This window comes from Sciurus carolinensis, chromosome X, assembly GCF_902686445.1.
Source record: "Sciurus carolinensis chromosome X, mSciCar1.2, whole genome shotgun sequence".
NCBI lineage: Eukaryota > Metazoa > Chordata > Mammalia > Rodentia > Sciuridae > Sciurus > Sciurus carolinensis.
Window position 1 is genome coordinate 89519270 of NC_062232.1, and position 17428 is coordinate 89536697.

The following is a 17428-nucleotide window of genomic DNA, read 5'->3' on the forward strand; positions in this document are numbered from 1 at the left end:
TCAGAAGTAGATGGATATAGATTTTGAATATTATAGGAATTAGCAATTTTATTAATTATTTAACCAGCTGGAAAAATGCGAATTAACTATAAAAAAGCCTTTATTTTTATTTTTACCCAATATAAATTAAACCTTATTAACTCAAGTGAATTAAAGTTATTTGGATTTATTTTTATTTAATTTTAAAATGTGAGCCTGCTCATTGAACTGTAAGTAAATTTTGATATCATGTAAATATAATCATTGTGTGCTCACATTCATAGATTAGTCAAACAAAAGGAAATTTTTACAACTTTTTGCAAGTGGAGCTCTACAGTAATGAACAAATACGTATCAAAGCTTTGATTTAATTTGTTTAGAAAATTAATATATAATTAATTAAACTTTTATATGATGTAATTGATACCGCTCTTTACCGGTGACTAGTCCTACTTCCTCAGGTGTTGAAGTATAACGCTGGAGAAGCACGCCAAGGCAAATATAGAGTGGAAATTAAACTTTACTAAAGAAAAATAAAAGCAGACTTCTCCCAGGTGGAAGAAGGGGACCCAAAGGTAGAATCTATGGGATGAGCAAATCTTGTCTTTTTATAGGTTTTATTCTCCCATTCTCTCCTTATCTCTTTCCTTCCTGCCTACGTGATTAGGCCGGTTTTGCAGGTGAGATGTAAGAAGTGAAAAGCGGATGGGGCAGGGGGAGGGCCAAAGTGATTCAGCCAGGTAAGGGCCCAGGGGGCATTAATCAGCATCTTCCTGCCTGTAGTCTTTGACAAGGGCAGGTAAATTTGTTAATCAATGGGCTCTGCAGGTTCTTGACATTCCATTCTCCCAGGGCAGTCTCCAACTTCCAGAGGCAGGTGGCTTTCATGGCCTCCATTTCCTTGATCTGACCCGATCCCCTATTTCTACACTAACTGCCTGTCCCCAAATCTGACTTCATAATTATAAGGCAGGTTTGAAGTCCTACAACAACAAGACTCAAATATTTCTGGTTGCTTGTTGCTGTCCTAATGATTGTTGTTTCACCCTTAAAATCATCCCTAAAAAGCAAAAACTTAATGCATTAAAAAGCACAATTAGAACATCTTTTATTAACTTCAGAATTTTTCTCATTTAACTTTGGTTATAGATAATCTATTTAAGAGAATGAAAGAAAGTGCTGGTAAAATCAGTGAACTGCAGCTTGTTAATGGAGCTGCCACCAAGGCCCAACAGTTAGCTGAGATTAACCTGTAAAAATACTTGCTTTATGTATTTTCTCCAGCGAGTTGTTACTCAGGGAAGTAGAAGACTGTAGCCAAGATTTTAATTCCCTTTTCTTCTCATGCTGTAGAATTAAGAACAATTAGCTTTCAAGTGCAGTGGAGCGCGGGAGAAGGGCTAGAAATGAGTAGTGAAGACCATGTGGTTCCACTACGTTTTTCTGAATCCTTACAGCCAGCGCTATGGCATCTCTGATCTGCGTGTTATTTCTCCTCTCATCTTGGTGGTCTGGCCCTGAAGGCCTCTGCCAAAGGCAGGAACTAGCCTTGCTCTCTAGGAGCAGGTGGCACTCCGTGAGCTTTCCTGGCCACCCCAGGAAGTGTCCTGTCTGCGGCCTCCCATCTTCCCTGCCCGGGATCAGAAACCATGGGGTTCCTGCAGCACAGAAAACTGTGGGTGGAACACACACATTCAAACCACAAAACTTGCTTATTAATCTCCCGTGTCTAAGTTAGATACCTTCCCTAAATTCCTGAATAGGATCTCTTCTCCAGGATTCCAAACTTGCACACCTATCTCAATCAAGCTAGGCTTCACATGCAAGCTAAGTCGAACAGTCAATCTCTGCAGCACTCAGGCAGAGACAAAGGCAGACTAGGCAGGCAGACTTGCCAATGGAGCCTGTACGATTTTAAGCAAACAGGTTTGCTACCACTTTCAAAAACTGTAGAAGTTGCATTCTCTCCAGTGAATTTCCATTCTGATTACGTTATTGAGTATTGCTGAATGAATTTCTCTTTTCACTCGTTCTCTCTGTAAATTCCCCAGGCTTAATGTCACACTATGAAAAAATTCCTTTCTCTACCTTCAAATAACCTATTCACATGTGGGTGCTTCCCATGAGAAAGGGCTGACACCCACCTATAATTTACTTCTTCTGGAATCCTCTCCAACAGTCCCTGTTCAGGCGCCAAAATCTTGTGTCTTGTCACACGTCCAATGTAGGCGAGGGAAAGGGTTTCTGTTAGAGGTATGGGCTGGCTGTAAATTAGTCGCTAAGAATCTTATTTAATAGAAATACCACAGGAGACAATTATCTTTTGAATCAGGGAGCATGACGGGATTGAGCCATGCTAAGATCTGGCTCTAATGAGAAATGGAGACTGCACTTGGTTTATTTATAGCAGTAAAGATCAAAGTGGTGCCATGAGGAGCTTCTTTCATGAGAAACAGGATGGGGTGGAGGTAAGGAAGTCATTTTGCTTTAGCTGCTCATCCCAGCAGGACCTGCAAGTTCTGGCAGTGAGCCACTGCACAGAAACCACATACTCCAGGCAATCTGGAATAATCTCTCGGTGATTGCCAGTTCCTGAGAGCCAGATTTCCGTGTCTGACAGTTCACCAAGCCTGGTTTTATTTGCTGGGCCTGATGGTTTCCCACAACCCAATCCTTCTATTTCTATATCTATATTGTTATTGTACCTATTCTTATAATTCGTTTAATCTTCTAATCCTTTGATACCTTCATTAACTCTCAAACCCTGTCTTCCCAATATTTTCAACTGCCTCGCCCCTGGTCTATCCATTACACTTGCACGATTGCAGTTGCTATTGCACAATGTCACTCCAAAATTTGTACCTTCTACACATGGCAGTTGCACAGTCTCAACAGGGCTTTACATACTCATGAATCCATGTGTCCATTTTCAGCATTTTCTCCCATTTTCCCATTCACCCAAGAAGCCATGTCAGCCCTTTGTCTGTTTTCTCAAATACCTTCACCCCTTTCCCTCAGCAGATAACCTAGACTCCTATTAATCCATAAGTACAGAGCCCAGAAATAACCTCAACTTCTTACCCCTCAACCAGATACACCCCTCACAAACTTTGTAGGTATTTAAGGTTAATCATGGCATCTATGCTTTGTACCTTTATTCCTTGTCCTTAAGAATTTTGAGCCATTGTTTGATGGCCCTCCCTCCCTGCCATCATCCCCAGCTATATCTTCAAAAATTTTCCTTTCCACTAGTTTCTTTTTGTCTCTTACAAACACACACACACACACACACACATACACACACACACACACACAAACAGAATAAACATGCTCAAGCATCATTCAGCTTTAGAAAACAAATTCTCCTTTCGATTTTCTGTGATATTCTCTGCATTTTTTAATTATTTATTTTGACTGAATTAGTGATACTTCCACTATACAATAGCTTTTCTTGGGGGTAGGAGTGGGGCAAGTAGGAGGGAAGCAGGAAGGGTAGGGGAGAAGAAAGAAGAGTACAGATGCTGACAGTGGAAGAAGTAATGTTTCAATATAGTCTGTAGAAGTATCTAGTAGCTAGTAGAATGATGCTTATACAGAACATTTATTAACATGGCAAAGTGTTTACAACATATTTAACCAAAAAACAAGTTACAAAACAGTGTATATGATTTGACTTCATTTTTGTAAAAAGGTGTGTTTCATGTGTATAGGATAAATTCAGACCAGAAAGGTAAATGCCAAAATGCAAAATGTTGACCCATGATATTTTTAGTTTGTGGGATACCTTTTATTTATTATCTTCTAAATCTTCTACATGGACTTGTAACTTCTTTCTTTTATTATTTTTATATGTTTCATTTATTTATTTTTTTGTGGTCCTGGGGATTGAGACCAGGCTTGTTCTACCATAGAGGTTTATCCCCAGTCTTTTTTTTTTTTTTCATTTTTAAGTTTGAGACAAGACCCCATTATGCTGACAAAGTGGGCCTCAAACTTGTGATTTTCCTGCCTCAACATTCCAAGTAGTTGGGATTACATGCATGTGGCACTATGTCTGTCTACACATGTAACTTTTTCCCCTTTTTATTATTTCTTTTACTTATATATAACATTAGGATTCATTTTGACAAAATTGTAAAAGAATGGGATATGATTTGCTCTAATTTATTCCTCAGTACTTCTTTCCTCCCCCCTCCCTTCCCTGTTCCCTTCCCTCTACTCTATTGATCTTTCTGCTATTTACTTTTATTTATTTTCTCTTTTGTTTTTAAATTAGTGTCTTGTGGATGTACCTGATGGTGAGATTCATTGTGGTATATTCATATCTGTACACAGGAAAGTTAGGTCAGATTCATTCCACTGTTCTTTCCTTATCCCATCCCTCCTCCCTCCCCCTCAATCCCCTTCATCCAGTCAACCATTATTTCTTCTATTTTGATGGGACACTCCTCAATTTTCCTTTCTCTCTCTTTTTTCCCCTTATTTTGAACTAACATCTGTATGTCAGAGAAAACATTCAATGTTTATAGCAGCACAATTCACAATAGCCAAGGTATGGAACCAGCCTACGTGACCTTCAGTGAATGAATGGGAAAAGAAAATGTGGTATATACACACAATGGAGTGTTACTTAGCCTTAAAGCAGAATGAAAGTATGGCATTTGCTGGTAAATTGATGGAACTGGAGAGTAACAACTTTTTTTTTCAAGCACTCTACCAACTGAGCTATCTCCCCAGCCCCGAGTAACAACTTTTGTAATTAAAAAAAAAACCTCCTTAGATATTAGATCATCTACCTCCCCTGTATTTGCCACCCTATATCTCTCTTACCCTTCCAATATAGTTTTTGAATAGTCTCCATTCATTGTTTCCACTTTTCTCCTCCCTTTCTCTACTCAATTGTTTGTAATCTGGCTTGAGCACCCACCATCCACTGAAACTGTCCTCACCAAGGTTGTCCATGATATCCTTGTTGCTAATCTGTTGCATGGTTTTCTGTATTTATCTGACCTGGCCAAACTATTGGACTGGATTTAATACTATACAATGGATTATTCTGCTCTTCCTTACATTTCATCATCCCTTGGATCTCAGGACCACTCTTCCCTGTTTCTTGGCAACAAGCATGTGAACTGCAAAGGCAGACAAACATGGGTTTGAATTCTAACTCTGCCACCAATTAGCAGCATAAATTGGAGCAGGTGATTTTCATGTCTCTGAGTCGCAGTTTCCTTCTCAGTAAAATGAGAACATAATGGCTACATTGTGAAGTTTTGTTTGGTATCAAATAATATGATATTTGTAAACCATTTAGTACAGTCATTTGCACATGGCTAATTGTAGTAAACAATACTAGTGGCATTAGTGGAATTATTCCCACATCTCTGAATTCTCTTTTCAGCTTCCACTTAAAAGTCATTGCTCTCTAGGGCCCTTTCCTGGTTCCTCATCTCTTTTGATACTTCACACTGCCCCTGACTGATCCCATCCATGATCATGGCTTCAACTACCAACACATGCTAAAAAACTGTCAAATATGTACCACCATTCAAACCCTTTCTCTGAGTTCCAGACCCTTTTAATTTTCTGCCTGAGGTTCATTACCACTTGGATTTCAGAGTTGGGAAGATTATGCATACCAGTGGGGACCTCTTTGTCCCCTGGGAAGTCATATGTAACGTGTAGAGATATTTTGGGTTTTGTGACTGTAGGGTTGCTACTGACATCTAGTGGGTTGAGGCCATAGATATGTTAAACAGCCTACAATGCACAGGTCAGCCCTCCACAACAAAGAATTATCCTGCTTCAAAAGTTAATAGTGTTAAGGTTGAGATACCTGGCATAAGTAATCTCTAAAGACCCAGCTCTAAAATTCTTGTAAAGGACATCCAAGTAATGATGAACATGGTCCCTAAGGTTCAGAGGAGAAAGTGGCATGATTAAGATCACAAAGGGTTTTTAGTGGTGAAATGATTGTTGATTCTGTCTTGTTTCTTGTTTACCTTCTACCCCTCATTCTGCTCATCCTCTGCTTCTTTTGTTGACTCTTCTTCCTGTATTTATTCCTTAAACAACTGCCTCTTCAGTCTTCTGACCTCTTTTTCTGTTCAGACTCAAAAACACTCGGTGAGTGATCTTGTCTAGGTCCATAGCTTTACCTTCAGGCTTTATCAGTGACATCCAAGTCTGTATTTCCAAGACAGATTTTACACTCCTTACTTTGCTACATCTACATATGCCTTCTCTTAGTAAATATTTTTGTAAATGCCCTGTTTTTTTCTTTTGCAATACCCAATGTCCTAGAAATCTTCTAAATTTTCTTATGTTGATAGGATGAGGGTAGTTTAGAATGGTTGTACTTCTATCTGCTTATAGGAATTTGTCTTCCTACAGTATATTATGGCTCAGTGAATTTGGGTCTGGGGAAATAATTTTCCTTACAAACTGTATGTTGTTTTATAGCCAAAGTTTTCAAGAGATAGTGTAAAGGGTGAATGTATGGATGAAAATGTGAAAGGAAGCCAAGAAAATGAAAGAAGTAGAACAGAGCCAGACAAAGAAGAGAGAGCAGAGGACAGTCTTAAACAGCATAATAGTAAGAAAGGAGATCTTTGGAGAAGGTTCTTCTAAGAAAAGACTAAATACCTAAAATTGGATTTTTTCTTAGTTGTATATCCTTTTTTCATCTTCTTCGAGAAAATTTTTTTATTTATTTACTTTTTGTGGTGCTGAGTACAGAACCCAGTGCCTCACATGTGTTAGGCAAGTGCTCTGCCACTGAGGCACAACCCCAGCCCTTTTTACAACTTCCTTTTGCTGTGAAAGTCTGTGGCCCATCCTTTTGGTTCTCAGGCATCGTGTACACATACATGAGTCTTGACAAGTGCTAAGACTCCCAAATGAAGCACTGCAGTTCAAAATTGTCTTGTTTAAAGACATGTTTTTAGCTCATTACAAAAAAAGTCCAACATAGAAGGGAGAAAGGCCTTGTCCACCTTATAATCATGATCTAATTCCCTGCTCCCAGAGAATGGAAAGGTCAGAGAATCCTGAAAAAGAAAAGAAAATTAGAGGGCAATGACTTCAGTGAGATAATTGGCTAACCCTTTTGAAGAATCACGATCTGAAACTTTCATGCTACAACAAAAAAGTATCACATGAAGAGAAATAGACTTAACCACTTGACCCTATAGGAGCCTCCATGAAGGAAGGAAGAAGGTTCCTGGGCTTGTTCTGTCCTTATCTGAAACCTCAGTGGGCTCAAAGGCCTATGCAAACTTCATCCAAGTCATGGCACCAAAAGTACAAGGACAAAAATAAAGTGACTTAAATAGAGGTTACAGACTTTATTCAGTTTCTGTGTATCAGGCAATGAGCTCTTCAACATTAGGTAACTCCTTGAACTAAAGTATGATTGAGGGTTTTTTGGGGGGGAGTATCAGGGATTGAATGCGGGGGCACTTGACCACTGAGTCATATCCCCAGCCCTATTTTGTATTTTATTTAGAGAAAGGGTCTTAGTGCCTCACCATTGCTGAGGCTGACTTTTAACTCACGATCCTCCCACCTCAGCCTCCAGAACTGCTGGGATTACAGACGTGTGCTACCATGCCTGTCTAATGACTGAGTATTTTTTTATGAGATGATTCTTTCTTGGGATCTCTGGTGCAAATCTCCTTTTGGCGGCTGTGAGAACAGTTTTTTTCAAAATCTGTGTAAAGCTGTGAGTTGTCTGTTAACTGATTAATGTCAGTTAAGGTATAGAGAATGAAGACGTAGAAAATAAAACAAAGGGCCTGGGGAGATAGCTCAGTTGGTAGAGTGCTTGCCTTGCAAGCACAAGACCCTGTTTTGATCCCCAGCACCGCAAAAAAAAAAAAAAATGTATACATTCAAAAAAAGGACTGGGGAGATAGCTCAGCTGGTAGAGTGCTTGCCTTGCAAGCACAAGGCCCTGAGTTCGATCCCCAGTACTGCGAAAAAAAAAAAAAAACCAAAAAAAAAAAAAACTAGGAAACTAAACATCAAAAAGAAAATAAAACAAAATGAGAAAATAAAAAGAAAGGAGACAAAGTTCTAAGCAAGGAAAAATTGGGGTCTATTTTAATTCTATTAAAGTTCCACCAATTTCTTCCATTTGTGCACTCTCCACTCAGATACACAAATTCCTAGGTTCAAACCTCAGATTTTCCCCTTCTATAGCCTAACTCTAACCATCCTGTTGCTTCCACCACCCAATATTTCTCTGCATACCAGTTCTGCCCTCATATCTTCCATTCCATAGCTACAGAATAGGTCACAGCTATTGGGGGGGACCAGGAAATCAGGGAAGGCTTCATGAAGGATGCAGTATCTGAGTTGGACCTGGAAAGATAGGACAGGATTTACCAGAGTAGAGTCAGAGGGAAAGACCTGGTAGGAGACAAGGGTTTGAGTAGTTCTTCAAATAATGTCATGGAATACCTTCTTTGTGTTGGGCATTAATGGTGTCCTGGGTAAGAGTATGAACTTTAAGAAAAAATGCTTGAATCCCAAACCTTGTCACCTCCTTGCCACACCAGTGTTTGGAGATAAACCATGAAATGATCGGCGAGACAGTTAAAGTGGAGACTCTGATAAACTGAAGAGCAAAAGTCCTGTCTAACAGGGACAACTCCTGCTCAGATGATGGCTGTTATAGACACAGTGGCCTGATAAGGTGTGATATTCTGGCATTTCAAGAAAAGCTAGGATTCTGGAATTTATGTGCAATTTTTTAATTTTCAAAATACTAGCCACTAAATTCAAAAGGATAATTTGTAGGTCAAACTGTACACATCTGTAGGCTGGAACTCTTTATGTTTGATAAGTTTGCCATTCTGAATTCAAGTCTTAACTCTATACAGTAGTCCCCCCTTATCTGTGTTTTTACTTTCTGAAGTTTCAGTTACCTGTGGTCAGTCATGGTTCAAAAATATTACATAAAAAATTCTAGAAATAAACATATGTTTTAAATAACTTTTATTATAGTATATCATTATAATTATTCTACTGTGTTATTAGTTATTGCTCCTAATCTCTTATTGATTAATTTAAAATCAAACTTTATCATAGGTATGTATGTATAGGAAAAATACATAGTATATATAGGGTTTGGTACTATTTACAGTTTCAGCCATGTACTGGGGGTCTTAGAACATATCCCTTATGGATAAGTGGAGACTACTACACTTAGAACAATAGGCTGGGCTCTCAAACTAGGGCCTCTGCTTGACCTCCAGACTTGCTTCTACCAACATTTCTCTTCCTTCCTATTCTATGGCCCCATATGTTAAGACTGTTGCCCAGATTAGTCTCTATGTTCTTGCATGTATTATCCCCTCTGCTTGAAGTGTTCTTCTCCACATCTTCACTTCAATTTTCTTCTCCAGACTAGCATCTGTTATGCTTTAAGGGCCATCTCCTTTAAGAAGCCCTCACCAATTCCTTATTTTGGTTTCCTGAAACCCTGGGTAGTACTAACTGCATTGTATTGTCATTTCCTATCTACTGATTTTTCTTTTCCACTAGACTAAGTAAAAATCCTTGTTCATAAAGGCATACAAGAAATATTTGCTTGTAAAATAAGTAAATTAAACTACTATATGGGTCATCTGTTATATGTAAACATGAACCAAGAGAAATATAGAAATCCCCTTCTCTAGCCATTCATCCATTTATTCAGTAAATATTTATTGAGTACCTACCTATTATGTGCCAGGGATTGTTCTAAGTGATGGGTATACAGGACTGAGTCTGCTAGACAAAGTTCTTGCTCTCAGAGAGCACATATTTTAGTGTACAAATACACTAAACCCAATATGTACTATAATTTAATATGGCAATAAATGCTAGAAGGATAAAATAAAAGTAGGGTAAGGGAATAGAGGGTGACCAGTGCATTTTTGGAGAGGGTAGTTGGGGAAAGGCTCTCATAGAAGGTGACATTTGAGCAAAGACTTGAGGGAAGGGAAGGAGCATATCATCAAAATAGCTGGGGAACAGCATACCAGGTAGAAGGAATGCCAAATGCAAAGGCCCAGAGGTGGGGAATATTTAGAACCTTGAGGAACAGCAAGGAGGCCAGAGTGGCTATGGAAGAGTGAGCGAGAGGGAGAGTGGGAGATGAGGTTAGAGAGCAGTAGAGGGCCAGACCATGTTGCCAAAACCTATCTAACCACCAGTGAAGACAGCCTCACTGAATAACGATGTAAGTAAATTTTAGCCTTGCTGGGATGAGTGGTGGCAGTCCCAAAGAGCTATGCATCCTTCAAAACAATTTTCCCCACAGATATATGCTTCCTTTAGCTCTCTCTCTTACTCAGAATCCTTCCCACAGACTTCTCAGATGCAGGTGTCACAGGTGGCCAGTCACTGTTTGCCTTGGGAGGGTCATGACTGGTGGAGATTGGCCAAAGTTATTTCCTGATTGTTGGGGCTGGGACCAGGTTGTGCACCTCCACCTAGTTGGAAAGGGCTCCGGAGTGTTATTCACCAGATACACTGCTATATAGAAAAGTCTCAAGTTTCCCACCTCTCCCTTTCCCAGGAAATCACCAAAAAAGGGTAAGGAGACCTGTATTCTACTCCTTGCTTTACCTCTACAAAAAGTTGTAAGACCTTGGGCAAGTTTGGTACTCGATGAAATGAAGGATTTGGATTCTATGCTCAAGTGTTGTCAGGTCATGTTTGTGTCTTAACTCTTTGTGCATGGTGGGTCACCTGATTTCTAAGACTGGAGGTGGGCTTTCTGTGACCCTCTTCATGATGCCTTACCTATATGTAAGCAGAGCTGGACTTCTTATTGAAAAGCAGCATAGACAGGTGGTAGGTTTTGATGGAAGTCTCCAGGATCTTTGCTCCCAAACATCTCCATCCTTGGCTTCTTCTCTCCTTCATGCCCTGACAGTACCATCATTAGTCATTTCCCACAAACAAAGGTCAGGGACCATCCCCAGGGTGACAGCCGGAGCCACCAGGCCTGCAGGCCTGCAGGCTGCAGCTAGGGGTTCATTCATCCTCCTAGAGAGGAAAAAAGAAGGGCATCTCCACTGACAGGGCATAACACAGGCTCTGAGACTATCAGAAATCCATTGGGGGAGGCTCAGGTGGGACTCATTACTAAGTGTCCTTGAGAAGATCCGGAGTCAATGAACCAAAGGGAACTAGGAAGTTCACTGCCTGAGAATGCCTTAATGAATGGTGGCCCTAAAGACACACTTAACTGATCACACAGTTTGGTTTAGGACTAGCTACTGTGTAAACTCTTCTTGAGCAGTGAATTTTTAATCCACTAAAGTTGCATAAGGAGTATACCATTTGTCAAGACCTGGTAACTCAGAGGAAGGCTGCACATATTGCTTTGCTGATCTCAGCTTTGGGCTTCCCCTAGAGTTGCTGCTGCAAAGAATTGTGGGAGCCCTAAGTCTTCCTTCCCATCTGAATGACTGAACTGGGCAGGAAGACATGAGGGAAAGGAGGAGTCTTTGGACATATGGGGTGTTTGTGCAGTCCATAGACCTAGCACCTGGGGTCAAGGAGGAACTCCAGGTGCGGGAGGAGGACAGATACTTTCTCTTAAATTTTAAGGGTTAGAAGAGCTTATGAACTTAACCAGTCCTGGGTCCCAGATTCAAATTGCTTTCTTTGTGAGCTCTCATTGTAAATCTAGAGGCATAGTAACAACCAGGATGTTTCTTTCACTTTAAAGGAAGAGTCACAAGATCACAGGAAGTGGATTGGGAAGCAGTAGGGTGGTGGTCAGACCTGTAGGAGTTGGAGAGTGCTTGCCCCATCTAAAAGGCAGCAGCTATTACTTGGCTCTCAATTGTTGTCATGCTGCAATATGCCTGTGTGGCATCAGCTGTGAGATTTTTTCTTTGAAGAGAAAGATCTTTATAAGAAATTGTATCAGGGGACTGGGGTTATGGCTCAGTGGTAGAGCACTTGCCTAGCAGGCATGAGGCCCTGGGTTCAATCCTCAGCACCACATAAAAACAAAATAGTTATTGTGTCTTCCTACAACTAAAAATATTTTTAAAAGCAAGAAATCATATCAGAGATTTCCCACATTTCAACATTGGTAATGAGTTACATTTATATTTATATAACAAGTATGTTGATAGAACTTAATATCCACAGGCACTGTTCTAAGCATTTCACAAACAAATTATGTAGTTCCTATAATAGTATTATGATGTAGGTCTTATTGCACTTCATCTTATGCATGAGGAAAATGTAGCACAAAGAAATAACTTGCTCATGGTCCCTTAACTGGTAAGTGGCAGAGCCTGGGTTGAAAGCCAAGTAGCATGACTCTGGAACCCATGCTCTTTGTCACTACACTATGCTGTCTGTCATTAGAACAAGCACACAGCAAACCAAAAACAGAAAAAAACAAAGGACATGCAAAATGCCACACAGGACTAAAAAGAAATAGACAAATAAAACACAATGGAAAAACCCAGGTCTTCTGTTTGCTTTCTCTACTTTAAATCAAATCCAGCAGAATTTGCCAGATTTGCAGCAATCTCCAGCTTTTGTGGTCTACTTTGTAAGCTCCTTCATGCTTGACTCCCACCTTAACTCTTTTACTTTTGTAGATATTTCCAATGCTGATATCTTTCCATTCCTTCTATATAAGCAATCTTCTTTCTTCTCTTTTTGCCTTTCTGACATTCTTGCCCTCTGAAATACTACCTCTTTCTCTCTTTTCATTGTCCATTCTAGATCTTTCCTTCAAAAATCTTGCTCTGGTCTGATCATTGCATATTGTATACACATATTGAAATAGCATACCATGACATATAAGTATATGCAATTATTATTTTTGAATTAAATTTTAAAATTCCTGCTGAAATCCCCCCAGAATCTCTGCTTCCTGCCTGGTAGACTCATGGAATTCATTCTTCAGTGAGGATTTGGGGGCTCACAGATATCCATTGCTATATGTCACATTCCCTTTTCTATGCTAGTATTTATTTGTTGTCTGTGTTGCTTAATGCAGGTTTTCATAATCATATATTCCTTAGGATTAATACCTGTTTGTGGGTATTTGTCTTGTCTTCCCATCAAGAGTGTGAACCTGGGGTAAAGGGACTGTGTTGACTATGTATTTTACCATCCTTTTCCCAGTGCTTAGTGAGTGAAGGCATGGAATTTAGGACTGTCTAACCTAATCTCAAGTTCTGCTTCTGCTAATTATAAGCTGAGTGATCACTGGCAATCCATTTGCCTCAATGAACTTCATTTTCCTTATCTGTAAAATGAGTGGTATAACTAATGCCTCCTTCATAGGATTATTGCAAAAATATAATTAATATAAAATGCTTAACCCAGGGCCTGACTCATCTGGTAAACTTGCAGCATTTGGTAGCCCTTACTATGTCAGAGGTCCCATTAACCAGGTTAGGCAACTGTGAAATGCTTCAATCTCTTTACTTCAATCTCCAAATCTCTGACTTTTAGGTTTAATTTCACTCAAGAACAACATTTTTTAGAGTGTTGAATAGAACTGGTTTAAAAAACAGGGCCCTGAAATCATACATCAGAATGTAATTTTTTCATTGTTCAGGTCAAGCTCCACTTTTCTCAAATGGAAGCAAGTGAAAGATCTAGGACATCTTGGATTGAATAGGAATGTGTGTGTTTTTATTTGTGTGTGTGTGTGTGTGTGTGTGTGTGTGTGTGTGCGCCTGCACACAGGTAGTGTGCAACTGTGCATACATGTGATTTTTTTCAAAGCAGACTTTATGACATGTGTTTGTACAATGCGTCAACACAAATTGCCTAGGAGTAGGCTTCCCCAAACACTTTAATGTACACAGCAGATTGAGTCACACTATCGGTTAACATAGAGTTCCTGGTACTAACCCTTTCCAGCCTCCCTACTATCGCTAGGTAAGCAATCGGAGGCTACTCAACGAAAGCTGACTCATACTTATTGTTAAAACAACTCGTCAAAGGAGAACTTTCTGTATAGTTCTTCCCTCTAGGAGAGGAAACAATGATTTCCCAAATCAGCTGGACAGAAACCTCTGTGGCCTTCCTTAAATATACCCCCAAAGTGCCCCTGCTTCTCAGCCTTACAGAGGTCTCTCTCTGGTATTTTTCTGAATGTCTCTGGAGGGTTCCCAATAAGATATCCAGAGGGCACATTCAAGGACAGTGTGTTCACACCAGGTTCACTGCTGAGAGCAATTCCAGCCCCTATTTTGGGGGATGGTAGGAGAAGGGGTACTCTCGCTGCATAAAAGCATGACAGAATTCACTTAAGAGTTTCACTTTTTAGAGTCTTGAGCTTGGGACTTCCAACATGTCGGTTCAGAGAATTGTAGAATTATACACTACTTCCTCTTAAAGATTGTTAAAGGCAACTCTGTATGCTCCTGGGATAAGTTTATTATTATTGTTGATATGATTTTCAGTTTGTATTTCAACAAATATACCAGACCTTGTGCATCCAAATGAGTGCTGTCCTTGAAAATAGTTGTTTTGAGATACCATGAACTTGAAAAAGTGAATTCACCAAACATTTCTTAAGTACTTACTAGGTGCCACTACCAGGCCAGGTTCTCAAATCCACAGAAAAGTAACCACAAGTTAAGAGCACATGTTCCAGAGCCAGCTGACTTCAGCTGAGGTTGTAGCTCTGGAATTTATGTGATCTTCAAAAAAATTTCTCTTGGATCTTCAGATTTAGAAATTAGTCAATCACTGGGGACTGTTGACAAACAACAGTTGTACTTTTGAGAGGATGACTGGCAGCCATTTCATAATGGGAAACTGATAAAGTAAAATAAAAATGGTTGCTCACTAGCTGTATGCAGTAAAGAATGGGAAGAGGAACCAATATGTACAGGATGCGAAGAGAAACCAATAGGTACTGCCCTCTGAAGAGAACAAAACACCACCTAATTACGTATGGAGTAAGGCACAGAGTATATATTGGAAATATTTGAGATGAATTAAGAAGAATGAGAATGAATCCTGAGTCCATATGTTGCTATCCATGAGATTTATATAAATTGCTTAATTTCCCTGTGCTTCTGCTTCCTCGCCTACAGAAAGAGGCTAATCAAATCTCATCAGAATGTTAGGAAGATTAAGTAAGATAATGTATAAAGCACTTACTGCAATGTCTGGCCAAAAATGAGTATATGAGTGTGAGTAAAAATCATGAAAATATAGTTCCTTTTCTCTGTAGAAGCTTGTTATCTTACAGGTGTGAAGAGGAAAAATGTGTGAATAGTTATGGTATACCATAAACACTGTGCAAAAGGTATTAACTAATTCTCTGAAGGTAAGATTATATCACATAGGAATTAGTATACAATCCATGGAAGAGTTAGTAGCGAGGCTCATAGGATCAGTATATATTTTTTGACAATTAGGCTTCGCAGAGTGATCTAAGAGAAAGGAATAGCCCAAGTAAAGGTGCGGGTTATAAAAGTGACACACATGATCAGGTAAGAGACAGTATTCAGTTTTGTCTGGAGATCACTTATAAGACATTTGCCAGATCTGATGTTCTTTGTTGTTATGATGAGGAGAAAGTAGACAGGAAAGGCATGGTATCAATTGAATGACAGATAAAAATATTTATATCTAGGGAGGAAAGTGATGGAGAGTCATGGAAGATTTTTGAACAGAAGAATAACGTGATTGGACTTTAGAAAAACTTATCTGATAGCATTACAAGGGTGGATTTTAGAGGGATAAAGTTTGGAGGACAGAGGATGGGCTTTGAGGCCACAGCAACCATCCAAATGAGAGATAATGAGGGTTAAACTAGAGTATGGCACAGGAGAGAGGAAGGAGAAGAAGGACTGAAGAGAAGTTTCAGAGCTGACTTCAGTAGAACTTAGTAATGGTACAATGGCAGGATAAATAAAGATAGGAACCAAAAAATACCCAAATGGAGAGTTATAATGAGGGCATCAGCAATGGTGCTTGGGAAGTTGAATGGGTTTGGGGACAGAGGGTGATACATGTGAGATGGACTTTGAAGTACTAGTGGGGCCTATAAGAGATGCTTGACAGGCAATTGGAAAAAGGAAGGGTGCTGTGATTGCCTAAGGGATTTTTGAAACACCTTCCTTAGAATCATTCCAACTGAAATAACATATTTATACTCTAAGCACTGACTAGATTGTACCCATCTATATGTAATCCAAAAATTTCAAAGTTGTAAAAAAACTTTAAATATATATAATGAAATCCAATAAACTCTAATTCTTCCACAATGATTATTTTGAGGATAAAAAAATGTATGTGAAAAACTTTAGCCCCAGATTTTTCCATTCTGTCTGTGTGTATCTCTCTTTCATGTTGGTGCCATAAGAATGGCATTGATCTCTTTTGGAAACTTCAGACTGCCTTCTGAGCCAGCCCCCAACCCACACAAAGGTAACAGCCTTTTAACTTTATGACTGTGCCTAATTTCTTGACTAAAAACTAGCATTACTGAACTTGATCATCTACCTTATTTATTAGAATTAACCCTAAATGACCTGTTTCCATATAGCAAATCTCCCTCAAAGGGTGATAGTTTGTCACTATTTAGGACACTAGGATATTTAACTTTTTAATCTTATTTCACACAATACACAAAAATAAATTCCGAATGGTTTCAATTCAGATTCATAAATTCATCCATTCGACGAATAGTTTTTTTTTTTTTTAACAAATGAGGGAAATCAACACATTTATTTGGGCCTATTATTTTAGGCAAAAGTAGGCCCAAATAAAGCCAAGTTTTAGGCAATTATTTGCTTAACCCATAAGTAATTATAGAAGATTATATTTTAAGTAAGTTGCATCTCCCCTACTGACTTCTTTTAAAATTTTTTGTAGTTGTAGATGGACACAATACCTTTATTTTATTTATTAGTTTTATGTGGTTCTGAGGACCAAACCCAGTGCCTTACCATGTGCTAGGCAAGCACTCTGCCACTGAGCCACAACTCCAGCCCAACAAATAGTTCTTGAATGCTTCCTATGTGTCAGGCACTCTTCTAGGCCCTTGGGATAAATAGTGAATAAGACAGACAGAAATCCCTTCCCTCTTGAAACCTATATTCTAGAATGGTGAGAAATCAAACAAGTCAACTGTGTAGTACATTAGTCCCCCACCCTTATCCATGAGGGATACATTCCAAGAACCCCAGTGGATTTCTGAAACTGTGGAGAGTACCAAACTCTATGTATATGGTTTTTTCCCCTATGCACACATACCTATGATAAAATTTAATTTATAAATTCAGCATAATAAGAGATTAATAATAACTAATAATAAAATAGAAAAATTGTAATAAGATATTGCAATCAAAGTTATTTAAAACTTATGAATTAGGAGCTGGGGATATAGCTCAGTTGGTAGAGTGCTTGTCTGGCAAGCATAAGGCCCTGGGTTCAATCCCCAGTACCACAA

At 39.2% G+C, this 17428-nt stretch overlaps 1 non-coding gene across 1 annotated transcript; it reads left to right on the plus strand.

Annotated features, from left to right (window-relative positions):
- Window positions 1–17354: 17354 nt before the first annotated feature.
- Window positions 17355–17428, plus strand: Trnaa-ggc (transfer RNA alanine (anticodon GGC)). Its single transcript has one exon. It is a non-coding gene; the product is annotated as a tRNA-Ala (tRNA).